Source organism: Callorhinchus milii, unplaced genomic scaffold, assembly GCF_018977255.1.
Source record: "Callorhinchus milii isolate IMCB2004 unplaced genomic scaffold, IMCB_Cmil_1.0 Scaffold9, whole genome shotgun sequence".
NCBI classification, from domain to species: domain Eukaryota; kingdom Metazoa; phylum Chordata; class Chondrichthyes; order Chimaeriformes; family Callorhinchidae; genus Callorhinchus; species Callorhinchus milii.
The window spans coordinates 22,940,273-22,954,029 of record NW_024704750.1 but is presented as its reverse complement, the minus strand read 5'-3'; the positions used below and the strand labels follow the sequence as shown (position 1 = coordinate 22,954,029).

Genomic DNA, 13,757 nt, shown 5'->3' with positions numbered 1-13,757 from the left:
GAGGATTAAGATCCTCTTCGATGGTCTGCTTGATTTGAAGGCCCTTGCTGGCTCCGTCATAGTTTCTGCAGGCTCGATTACTGAGCTTGGGCCGCTCCTTTGGAGAGGAAATCTCCTTGCCTGCTAGAGGCATCATATGAGGACAGAATCAAATGCTACATGTTTTATGCTTATAAAGGCTTCCTGCCTGGAAACCTTGTCCAAGATTTTCTGTGGACTGGAACAGCAAATATTGTTGTACAGAACTACCTAAAATGTTTATCTAAATGGATTGTCTGTGATGCAGTGAAAATGCTCTGGGACACAACCCTGTGTGAAGGGCAATAATTGATTGATATGGGAGCCACAATCTCTGTTTGAATGATACAAAGTGATCAGCATCTCCTCTTGTCTCTGGTGCCTCTTTTCACTTGAAATCTTTTGCCGGTTACTCTGTGGAATCAGTTTTAGCTCACCTTCTTGAAGTCCAGATTGGCAGTAAGACAACCAAACATGCCTTTGCTTTAGCATCTATGGGTCAATCCACATCTGATTTGCTCGGCACAGATTTTATGGTTTAAACAAGGATGTATTGTTGATTTCACTAGTCGTCTGCTTTTATCCATAATCATCACTGCCTGTAGATCATTGTCAACCCTGGTTACAGCAATTAAATAGCCCGCTGCATATGACATCTCTGTATTGTACAGGGATCACCCTGATGAGGAAGTGCTGCGCCCCCTATTGGAGACCATTCTCAAAGCCTGCCATTGGCCTGTGTGACGAATTTCCTTATTCTGGGAATAATAATAATAATCCTTGCATTTGACATAGCGCCTTATCACATCTTCTAGACGTCTCAAATGCTTCACAGAATTATACTGTAAAGTAAAGTGTAGTAACTGTACATTTTGTGGGCAAAACCTATATTTTAATAATCCCTCCAAAAACAATAAGAAATTGGTCATTTTCAATCTACGACTGTTTGTGGGACATTGCTGTGCGCAATTGGCTGCCGCGTTCGCCCACAAATATACAGTCAATTCACTTTACAGTGTGTTCTGTGAAACGCTTTGGGACTCCCTCCCGATGTGAAAAGCGCTATATCAAATGCAAGGATTATTATTATGATTTTGTGTCGCCTAAGTAGAAGACGAATGTGGCAGGTCTTTTGACACTGTAGTTTAATTGAGGGAGAAATAACTTTTTTTTCAGCCCACAAGTATAATGCTCCTTGCATCGATTGTACTGTATATAAAAATAATTAATTAATTAATTAAATACAGATTCTGTTGATTGTAGGAACCCTCAGCAGGTCAGGTAACATCTGTGGATAGAGGAAAGTGGGTTAATGTTTCAGGCTGATGACCTTTCATTAACCCATTTTCCTCTCCATAGATGCTGCCTGACCTGCTGAGTGTTCCCAGCGACTTATGTCAGATTTCCAGCATCTGGAGTATTTTGCCTTTTGTATTTTGATTATTTGTTCTTTCACAACAATTGGTCAAGTGGATTGTAGGCATAGCCAGGGATTACCTAAGGAAACTTGGAAAGCCAATGTTTTATCCACTCGCGTTTCTTTCTGGTTATCATGGCACTTTGAATAGTGGAGAGAGCTATGCTGAGATGCACATCGATATTGTTTTAATGTTTCTGAAATCGGAAACTTTATGGGGAGTTTGCTTTTGGAATGATCTGCACAGGACAGCATCTGTATTTGCATATTCATTGATATAATGTGATTTTGTACTTCATGTTACTCAACAACTATTGAGGGAAACCACGTGGTAATCACAGATATGGTACAGTATCGTGGCTGCTGAAAGGTTACCAGGGTTGTTGAGTTAAATGGTGCAAATGCTCAAAGTAGAGTCCTGTAGCTCAGTGGTTAGAGCACTCGCCTTGCAAGTGAGACACCTGGGTTCAATTCCAGGCAGGGCGAAACCTTGGGCAAGTTTCCTTACTCCACACGCCTAATAATAATCCCTCCTAAACAAAACAAGAATACATTAGTCATTTTCAATCCACGGCTGTTTGTGGGGCACTGCTGTGCGCAATTGGCTGCCGCGTTTCACCCACAAATATACAGTCAATTCACTTTACAGCATATTCTGTGAAGTGCTTTGAGACATCTAGAAGACGTGAAAAGCGCTATATCAAATGCAAGGATTATTATTATAGAGGTTTTTAATGTGTGAGCAGTAGGTAAACTGGAACTGGTGTCAGCTGGTATGTTTACAGGAGGAAGGTGATGGATAGTTCCAGGTGTTGCATCTTGGCTCAGATTTCCTATTGCCTTCGTGTTCAGGCACATAAAATTTTTTTTATTTAGATGGCACAGATATACAATTTGCATGGCTCTGCACGAGTACCCTAAGTGACATCTGCTCTGCCACCTTTTGTTACTTCTGATAGCTGTAGATTTGACATGTCGTTATCTTAGTCTTTACTGTGTCTGTCATGGGGTGAACTTCATAGCCTCAGCAGCTTTCCAGAACAGCAAGGGCATCTCCAGGTTGTAATTTTGGGCAAAGGTAAATTGGCCCAGTATGCAAAAAATATGACGTGGATGGTTTGATGTCCTTATAAGGTATTTGGATTGATTGCAGATGCAAGAGGATTTTAGAAGGTTAAATTTACGCGAAGATGTGATGGTGTCACATTGTCAGGGCAGCTGAATGCGGTTTTCTTGATATAAGTTAGTGAATGAAATATCGGGTATTAAATATATAAATGTAATTTAGGAGAGAAAACCGTTCATGTTGTTGTACCTATGAATATTTCTTCACCCTGTCCTGAGTCCATAGTGGCGATCTGGTGATTTTAAACAGCCTTCGGTTCATTCATTCACGAGTGTTGTGGAACCCTAGTAAAGGAAGAAGTATTGCGGGTGATGTACCACAGAGTGTGTAACTGGGCCATGTAGACAAGGAAGGTGTTAGATTCCAGATGCACTGAGTTTGGTTCATTACCCAAACCAGGTAAGTGTAAAAATCGCTCAGAATTCCTGATCGACATCCAATTTACCCTTTTTGGAAAGTACACATTTGTCAGCTGCGGACAATAACATTCTTCAATGATTCTTGCGCTATCTCAGTTTACACTTGAATAATGATTATTTGTGTATCATATCTGAAGCCTCCAGTGGGATAGTTTCCCCCAGACTGAGTCTCTACCTTTGGGAAAGGAATGGGTCGATTATTCCTTCCAACGTCTACATGAAGACGTTCCGTCCTCTTCCCCAATTGAGTGAATGAATTGCAAACCAGCGACTTTCCAGTCTGCATTGCATGATGTAGTGTAACACAGATTGATGGAACTGGGGTCTCTTACAGTATAGGAAGCAATTTACCAACAATATGGGAAGCTTTCAGCTATTTTATGTTATCTTATACTTGTGTCCCATGGTTATGGATTCTCCAACCAGTGGGAACATCTTTTTAACCAGCTTTATTAATTCCCCTCTTAAATGTATTTTAGTAAAAAAACTAACCTAGCCTGTCTATCCTGATAGCAGTAAGCTACCAGCCCTGGTTTCATCCAAATAAACCTATACTATGCTCTTCATCACTGCTATATCCTTCTTGTAATGTGAACAGCGTTGGACACAGTACTCCAAATGTGGTCTAACCAAGGTTTTATACAAATTAAGTCACTTTTATATAATATCCCTCTGGATATAAAGCCCAAGACTCCATTGATCTTTTTATAGCCTTATCTCCCTGTGTATTGTATTGTAGTTTAGATTTGTGGATCTGAATCGCCAGATCTCTTTCCTCCTCTACTCTTAGGTTATCACCATCTAGGCTATATTTGTACAGTTCTATTTTAAAACCTGAAATACTGGCTGTGATTTTAGGGACCTGCTTTTTCTCCCATCCCCCAAAAGTGCTCATTAGCTCTATTGAAGGTACCATGAGGGAACCTAATGAATTATGAATTTATGTTCTCCCTGAGGATACTCTGTCTAGCCAGCTTATTAGTTTGGGGTGGGAAATATAAACCCGACCATACTGAAATATTAATTCATTAGTTTTTGATTGTTCAACTTATCTTAGTAATTATACAACACGACCTTCAATGGAATAGAAAGTTTTGTTTTAAGTGAGGCTTTAGTTTTGATCTGTTCCTTTACATTTTATGGTATTGGTGTGATGAGCATAAGGTAAATGGTTATAGTTTGCCATGCAGCAGTATGTATCTGTCACAGAAAACAGTGAGATGATAAATATCTCCTCCCGTAATAACTGGGAAGTGACAAAGACAAAGGTGATTTATTGTTGGCCCCATGAGTGGAGATACATTCATCATTCTAGTGCTAGCTATAACAAATGCTTATTTTAAGATGCTCTTTCTAATTCTGAAAGTTTAGAAAGAAAACGTGTTTGCCTCTTGGTTTCGACACTATTATTCAGCAGGGTATCCTGTATCGAGGTGTCACATGTCCAGTATGAAACTGCATTTGTGGACTGGAACTAGACAGCATGTACATTGATACCTTAGATCGTCTTCAGCAAGCACAAAACATGTTATAGCTTTCACTTTATTAATCTTTTTTGTCTGTGGTTTCTCACCTCGAGAGATGAACTGATGGTGCAGTGCAGATGGTCTAGAAGGGTGATGCATTGAATCAAATCGATTTTCTTTTCATATTTGATTCGAGAATGATGAGACTGGTGAACAGCTGGTGAGTGAGTGTCCGTTAATACAAGTGGGTTAAGTCAAATTCAGGGGTCATACCTTCAAGTCGTTTACTGTTTATTTCTTATAGGGGTATTAATTGCTACACGTGAAAAGTGAGTGTTTGTATTAATGTTTTTTTTAGGAGTGCCACGTCTATTAATCATGGCAGCACTTGAGGAAGCATTGGTGCCATTAGCAGTACTGTTCAGTCTTTTGGTGGAACAAATCTGGCTCAGAAAATCCTTCCTGAGTTAGATTAGAAAAAGGTGTTTGGGAGATTATTTTCCTCAACATATGTCCGCGATTATCCATTTTTATGCATAAATTGTGACTTTAAAGTTGATTTCAGGTTGGAATGGTACTTCTCAGCTTGAATCGCTGTGCTTTGACTTGCACAGTTGCGGGCATGTCTATACCTCCCAAGTCTCGCCTGCTGAGCCAGACTGGTCGTTCAACCGTAGACGAAGCTTGGATAACTGCCACCTACCTGGGGCTGTTTGTTAAGTTTTCGGTTCTCTACTGAGTCTCGTGGTAGCTTTTCCATGCCAAGCTATTCAACCAAGGTCAAATTTAAAAATTACCTTGCAGTCATTAACTATGCCCCAAGACTAGTACCTTTTTAGGTGTTATTTGGGTAATATGTTTTGAGCACGTAACTGCTTATAATTTTAAATCTTGTGATATTTTAGTCATTTCTATTTCTGTTTATATATGCATCACATTCTCTTGGAAGATTGTGAAATACTAATCTAGTGCAAGACAGATAACAGGACCCAGTTACCTTTTTATCAGTTGGTTTCAGTGAGAAGAACGCTCTCATTACAGTATTGCTTTGTGACTTGTAACATCATTAAAGTGTTCTTTTCTGATAAGTTTTGATAATCTACGTTTGGACATTTCACAGGCTGAAACAAACCACAGAAGTGACTAGGGCAGTAGTTCAGCAGAGTTGAAAGAATAGATAGGAACAGGATTGAGAGTTCTAAGGATAAGAGAAAGAGAGAGAATGTGTGTTTGGTTGAGGGAGAAAGAGGAAGCATCTAATCTCTTTGGATGCCCGCTTTCCTTTCCTATTGCGGGAGTTGCTTTGTAAGAGGAGTTCACTGGGTGCACAAAGTTCTATATTTATGAAGCTCCTTGAATCAAAATACAGTACTTCATGTTAAACACCACAATTTGNTTTTTTTGTGTATTTTATATGTACGTAGAAACAACAACTTGCATTTATGTAACGCCCTTCACAAGGGGCAGTGTCTCGGAGTCCTAACAGTGGCGGAGCCTGATATCCGTGTATAACACAAACCTGCACAATTTTTTTTTTTAAAAATGTTAGAGGCTTAGCATAAATAGAGCATGACATGTCCAGACTTGGTCCCATGAGCCTGCTTAAACCCTTCACGAGCAGATCGGTTTGTTAAATCTCACACATTTCCTGTGAGATTTTATTCCTTGTAATTCATTTAAGAGTTGAAGAAATGTATTTAAAACTGTAAAGTTCCTAGTGTAAATAAAAATCCTTTTCCTCCCCCAAAAGAAGTCTCACGTTCTTCTGCATAAAAGGTAACCCACTGATGGATTGGGGTGAACCTAGAAGAGATTTGTTGACTGTTGTACTCCCGGAGCAGTGTAAAACAGTGAGCCTTGGTATGCAGCTTAATCCATGTGTTGTGTGGTGGGAGGTGGGCAGTGATGGGCAGGCTTTCAAAATGAAATGAAATGACAGGATCTGAGGAGCGTTATTTATGTGTTATTTTACAAATTGCTGTGAATTTGTTCCTGAGCACTAAAATCCCTCACATTGATGAACACAAAATTCACAAACCATTTCAAATATAGAATTTAGATGATGTCATACACTGAGTGGAGCTCAGTTTATAATTTTGACCCAATAATTAGATAGCTGTCTTGAAGTTATTACAGGGCAGCATTTATTTTTATATTGTGCTATATCAACCCAATTTGTTGTTGTACTCGCTATATACTTTACATGGTAGTTTTATTCAATTTATGGGCAGGAAGTCGGGTGTCTTAGATTGAGAGAAGATTGAGAGAAGTCGGGTGTCTTAGATTGACCACGAAGGGTCATGTTAATAATGGGGTAGATTTTTATGACTGCAGAGTAAGATCTTGATTGGCCAATGCCCTTTTCTTCCATGATTTATGTTTGTGAACTCTGTATAATTATTGTAAGGTATTAAATGGGTAGTGGTGAATTAAGACAAAAATGATGCTCTGAATGTTGGGGGAGAAAAAAACGAATGAATGACGAGTTCTGCGTTACTTGAAAAAAAGTTCATAGACATGTTCAGTATTTTACCTTTTTTATAGAATGTTTCACCTCGAGAAAGGTGAACAAAGTACTCAAAAAAACGTGGCTACAGCTCCAACTACTGATAACTGATTGGTAGCATACCTTCTTGAATTCTCACATTTTGGGCTGACTTGAGAGGCCTATGGCTCAGTGGTTAGAGCACTCTCCTCACAAGTGAGAAACCTTGGACAAGTTAACTTACGCCCCACGCCTGATAATAATCCTTCAAGAAAAAAAACACAATAATAAATTCACTTCAATCCACGACTGTTTGCGGGACACTGCTGCGCACAATTGACTGCCATGTTTCGCCCACAAATATATAGTCAATTCACTTTACAGTATATTCGGTGAATCTAGAAGATGTGATAAGTACTATATCAAATGCAAGGATTATTATTTTTACTTGTTTTAATTGTCTGTGTGCACATGCAGTGGGGATGATGTGTTTGTTCCAGGTGCCACTGACTATAATAGTGAAATTAAATGGTCCTATTTAGTACTTTCTATCTTTACATCAGATCTTTAAGTCAGGCTCTGTGGCAAATAAGATTTGGAACTTGCATTCTCTTGACTGATTTTCTGCTGTAAATAGGGGATTAAATATATTGCCAGAATTGGTTCTGGTTTACCAAAATGTAGTAGGCCTACAGCATGGATGTTTTTGATGTGCTGAATAATGACAGTGAATATTGTGCCAGATAAATCTTCCAGATGTTCTCCCTCTTAACACAGTGAGCTCTCAATCTTAGAAAAGCAAAGGTGTTGTATTGTCTATTCTCAGTTGTCAGTGGTGCTTTACGTTTATCTGTAGTCTGTCTACTTGCGTTTTTTTTTGGTTCTCCTCCCCGCTTCCCCCATCTCTTGAGGATTATTAGTTTGTGTACAATAATAATAATTTTAAAAAACCTTGAAATAACCTGTTCAGGATATAATATCAATCAGTTTATCCTGTCATCCAAATTCCTATAAAAAAATCTTTAATGTCCAAATAAGAGAGAAATCTCACAACTACTTATACTTTGTGGAGTCCTGTAGCTCAGTGGTTAGAGCACTCGCTTTGCAAGCGAGAGACCTGAGTTCAATTCCAGGCAGAGGGCGAAACCTTGGGCAAGTTTCCTTACTCCACACAGAGCCTAATAATAATCCCTCCAAAACCAAAAACAATAATAAATTGGTCATTTTCAATCTACGACTGTTTGTGGGACATTGCTGTGCGCAATTGGCTGCCGCGTTCGCCCACAAATATACAGTCAATTCACTTTACAGTGTGTTCTGTGAAGCGCTTTGGGACGTCCTCCCGACGTGAAAAGCGCTATATCAAATGCAAGGATTATTATTATTATTATTATTCTTGCATTCAGCTCAAAGCAAGCAACAACCATCAGTGTCATCAGCGTAATGAAATTTCCCAATCACAATGTTAAAAAATAAGAAAGGTTGTTGCTGGCGAGCAGAATACATCCTTGTTTTGGCTCAAAGATTATTAATAATCCTTGCATTTGATATGCTGCCTTATCATGTCTTCGAGAAGTCTCAAAATACTTCACCGAATATACTGTAAAGTGAATTGACTATGTTTTGTGGGCAAAACATGGCAGCCAATTGTGCACAACAGTGTCCCACGGGCCATTTAAGAGTGAAATTGGGAAGTATTTTTTTACTCAAAGGTGGTGGAATTCTCTACCCCAAAAGGCCGTGGATGCTGGATCCATCCACACTTTCAAGAGTGAGTTTTATAGAATTTTTGGTATTAAGGGATATGAGGAGTAAGCAGGGAATTGGAATTGAAAGGATTAGTTGAGGTACAGATCAGCCATGATATAACTAAATTAATCGAAGGGCTGAATGGCCTACTCCTGTTCCTGTGTAACAGTCGTGGATTGAGGGACCAATTTATCATTTTTTTTGAAGGAATTATTATCCTGGAAAAGCAATCCTGCAGTCGACTAACAATGGGGTTCCTATTTACTGCTAGGTAAACAGACATGTGCAGTAAGGAAACTTGCCGAAAGTTTCGCCCTGCCGGGTATTGAACCGAGATCTCTCGATTGTTAGGCGAGTGCTCTAACCACTGAGCTACTGGACTGCACACTGCCCTGAGGTCAGAGATGTTGCGTACATCAATCAATACTTGAAGTTGAAATTGGTCACTCCGTGCCCCCCAAAATATAGAATAACAGGTGAAAAACAGGGGAATAATCAATTCTTTAGCATTTCCCTTTTGTACTATATTTAAATCTGAAACAATTAATTCCCAGACATATGTGTATACTAGCAATTAATGCATGCTGCTTAATTAAGCAGCAGGATATTAGTGTGTTTAATTCTTGCTAACTGTTTATGACGCAGCCTTCTTTAAGTGCTTTCACCCACAAAATATACAGTCAATTCACTTTACAGTATATTCTGTGAAGCGCTTTGAGATGTCTTGAAGACGTGATAAGGTGCTTTATCAAATGCAAGAATTATTGTTATTACTTGGAATTTTGTAGCTTGGTGGTTAGAGCACTCCTTACTCCACACGCCTCTGTTGCGGTAAGTAGGAACCCAGTTGTTAGTCGATTGCTGGATAGCTTTTCCGGGGTTAATATCCCCTTTTAAAAAAATTGGCGACTCAATCCACGACTGTGTGTTGGGCACTACTGTGCGTAATTCGCTGCTGCATTTCGCCTACAAAATATACAGTAAATTTGCTATACAGTATATTCTGTGAAGTGCTTTGAGAGGTCTTGAAGATGTGGTAAGGCGCTAAATCAATTGCAAGGATTATTATCACCTTCCAATGGTGTTTGTATATTCCGCATAATCCTGCATTACTGGTTGAAGAATTCAGAGAGAGTATTGTTGCTCACTCTGGAAAAATTTGCACCTAATTAGTGGATTGTTGTTGAGAAGCATGTGGTTTGAGTCGTAAGGTGGGAATTGGTTGAAAACTGAATTTCAAAGTCATGTGGGGTAGGGGGGGGTGGCGTGCAGTCTGCTGCCATATTTGTTTCTGTGGAGGGAGCAGCTGTCTTGTTGTGGCTTCCTCTTTTTGCCTTGAATTTTCTTTTTACTGCCCTGCAATAGCAAGGTTGGGGGTGGTGGCGGGTGGTGGGTGTTGGTGCATATTTCAGATGTTTGCACAAGCTGTTCACTAGCTATATTTTAAAAGGGAGAGATGGTGAATTACTAGAGATTGCTCGGCAAGCGTGCAAATTACAATGTCTGTGTTTTCTGCCCTTGCCTGTCTTGGATTCTTAAACTGCTGGAGCGAAACACATTTAGTGTATCTAGTCTGCCTTTGGTGAGTAGTCTGGCTGGCTGCTAATTTGCTTGAATTTTCAATAAGATTCCACTCTCCTCGAGTCCTTTGCCCTTGGCTGTGTCTGCCGCTGCCGGAATCTACGACAACTGCGAAAGGTCACGTTCATTGCTGCAGTCTCCATTCACTGTGCTGCATTGTTTGGGATCCACAGGGAAGCAGCAGCTGCATTTGGGCTTTCAGAATGCGAGAGTTGGCTGTTTGCAAGAGAAATGCTTTGTTCCAGAAGGTGCTGTGCACTATTAACATGCTAATATGGGTTAAGCTTGCTGGGAGTTTTTGCTTGAACTTGACAAACCACGTCTGTGGTATGTGACCTGTCTGGCCAGAAGTTAGCCCTATTAACGCCCACAGTCCTCAGTTCAATGTTGTTTTTGTTGTGCTTTTTACTTAACAGTCTGTACCCAAAACATATTTTTCTCTCTCTGCCGTCGAGCTGGTGGCATTAGCATAATGAGCTGAGACTGGGCTCTATGCTTGTCTGGGGGGGTGGGGGGGAAATGTGTGGAATAAAATCGTCCAAGTTTTTTTTGACTTGTTCCTCTCTGATCTTAAGCGTGTCATATTTGTAACCTGCAGGTAATTTGATTGCAGTACAATCTTTACTCTCCCCCCCCCCCCTTCATAAAATGTAATGCAGCTGGTGAAGATGGGTTATTGTACTCTTATTTACTAAGAGATTATTGTTTTGGTGACTGCTGGTTGTCTATCTTTAATTAGCTTGCAAATCAGCATAGACTGTAGTGTAGTGTAAGGGCAATGGCACAATGACTTGGCAGAACTCAGTAGATTCAAGATTAGATTGGATTAGACCTGTCCCTGCATTGCTGCATTATCTAATCTGGACAGTGCAATGCATATATTGGTCAATCCCTAGTAAATGTAGTAAAATTAATCACTAATGTAGAGTTTATTTACTTAATATTGTCTTGAAAACTTACATTCACCACAGAGATTAGATATCACACAATAGAATTCCTCATCCAAAATGAAAAAATCATATACAGTTTAGTGCGTCGGCAAGGGGCAAGTTTAGCCTTATTATATTAGATAATAAATATTAATATGCTTCATTTTTGTGATGTTGGATAATGCTACTCTCTACCTACTATGATGGGAGCATTCCCAGTGCACATCCCAAGCACATCAGATCGTCTTTGAACACGGATCCTGCAGCATATGGGCTGCCATGTTTCGCCCACAAAATCCACAGCCACTCACTTTACAGTATATTCTGTGAAGCGCTTTGAGATAAGGCGCTATATCAAGTTATTATTATTATCAGTTGGACATTGTTTGAGGTTAAACCAGGAATGGGGGGATGACAAATACAATTCAAATTATAGTGAACTTGTTCAAACTATCCACTAAAGACAACTTACCCCGAAAGAGGCGGGAAGAGAATAGACTGTTGGTTATACATGGGGAGGATTGTTATTGACACCTCTTGAATTGGCTTCTTCCGCTGCCAAAACAAGGATTTATTATAAGGAGGTGGTTGAAAAAGGTAGAGAAGGCAAACAAAACTACAAAAAATTACCAAGAAAGCTGTCAATTAGGGATAAATCAATGGAGTACGATACTGAATTTATTTCTTTTATTCCTTAGTCAGTTTCTGCTCAGAGAAAATTGGATCCTTGAACTCAAACCAGCATAACATCAATGTTCAAGGTAAGACTCATAACTTTGGGTATATTTATTACAACAAGATTATCATCTGCTCTGGGTTGCTGGGTTAGAAGAGTGTCTGCATTTGGACTCATATGAACCCACAACTGGAATCATGTATACTGTCTTAGAAATAGAATGAACCAGTGGGATGCTCGCTCAATATCTTCCTATAGAGGGATAATTAATATTCAATTCTCAATATTTATTGAAGGTTAGACCGGTAATCCAGGTTCCCTTCTGTCTCTGTATTTGTCTCAGACTAATGGAACATATTCCCTTGATCATTCAGCATTGTCTGAACCTGAAGTACTTTTCATGACAATTACATATCATTGGTCAGTGTAAACATGGAAATCTTTGTAAATATGGAATACATTTGTCCTGAATCTGCTCTGGATGGCAGCAGATTTCCTCCTCTTCTGGCCATCCTTTGTCAATACTCCCAGTTATTTGGATTTGTACCACAACCTGCTTCTGAAGCTCTGGACTTAGTTTCATCAGAAACTCAGTGGTCTTTAAGTATGCTAAATGTGAAAAATTGTAGATGATAATCGTGATCGTTGCATTTGATGTATGCTTTTCACGTCATGAGAACATCTCAAAGCACTTTGCAGGAGTTTACCGTGAATAGTAATAAAGTAGTGTAGCAACTGCATTTTGTAGGCAAGCGTGACTGCCAATTTACGCATAGTAATTTCCCACAAATAGCTATGAATTGAAACTGTTAGATTGTGTGAAAGTGATGGCAAAAGTAGTTCATTTTTTTCCAGTGGAAATGGGGTATCGTTAGAACTACATGCTGTAGAGTTGTATTTGCAGCATGCTCAGTTTCCCTTCCCTTCTCACAGGAATTATAGAATGAGCAATGATGTGATTGCACCAGGAGGGCAGATCTCACAATGCTAACACTTAACGCAAACGGGACAAATGTAGATGTCGTCTGTGAAACTGTAAGTACTCTTTTTTAAAAACGGCTCCTTAAACAAAGGCTTGGAATTAGAAAAGGCTATTTGGCCCATCAAACGTGTTGCTTCCACAGATTGTGCATAATCTGCTGCTTTGTAGCTTCTGTCACAACGTTCTTGCCAGACTGCACTGGCTGCCTATCCCAGAGAGGATCGATTTCAAGATCCTCACCCTTGTATTCAAGTCCCTGCACTCCTCTGCTGCATTCCCCTACCTCTCTGAACTCCTCTCCTCAAAACAGTACCCGCCCGCTGCCTTCGTTCCTCCGGGTCTGGCCTCCTCCTCGTCCCCCAAGTCTTCCACTCCACCCTCAGTGGCTGTGCCTTCAGCCACTATGCCCCGAGGCTCTGGAACTCCCTTCCTCACTCCCATCGCCTCGCTCCCTCCCTTCCTATTTTCAGGTCTCTGCTGAAGGCCTTTCTTTTCGACTGTGCCTTTGGTAACCTTCCTCCCTCCACCCCCCCCGAGGCTCAGTCCCGGGATCCATTGCTGTGAAGCGCTCTGAGACGCCATCCGGCGTGGAGGGTCCTATATAAATCCAAGTTCTTGTTGTTGTTGTCACACCTGTGTTATCTGCTTCTGCATCAATGTTTTCTGATCCTCGGGTAACAAGGTGAATTCCAGAATATTTAATCTTCCTCTACATTTTCTCGGTTGAATCATGATGGGTTGTGATCCACATCCTTGTATCTGAATTCGAAGTAAAAGAGTTCAGGAGCTGAGCAGATTAATGAAGGGTTGCAATATCAGCCCATGACGTCACTTGGGAGAGGAGAAGAGAGTGCCTCTAACTCTGAACAATACATTATTTAAGAAGCACTTGTCCATTTGAAAGTAGGA

The 13,757-nt window shown here is 40.1% G+C and overlaps 1 protein-coding gene across 2 annotated transcripts in view; it reads left to right on the top strand.

The window, feature by feature from the left end:
* The window catches only part of dicer1 (dicer 1, ribonuclease type III), a 57,154-nt gene that overhangs the window by 4,444 nt on the left and 38,953 nt on the right, over positions 1–13,757 (top strand). For both annotated transcript variants that reach the window (XM_007911355.2, XM_042337864.1), the window contains exons 2-3: positions 11,889–11,951; positions 12,800–12,901. The gene's annotated coding sequence lies outside the window, so the exon portion shown is untranslated. The remainder of the gene's footprint in view (positions 1–11,888; positions 11,952–12,799; positions 12,902–13,757) is intronic.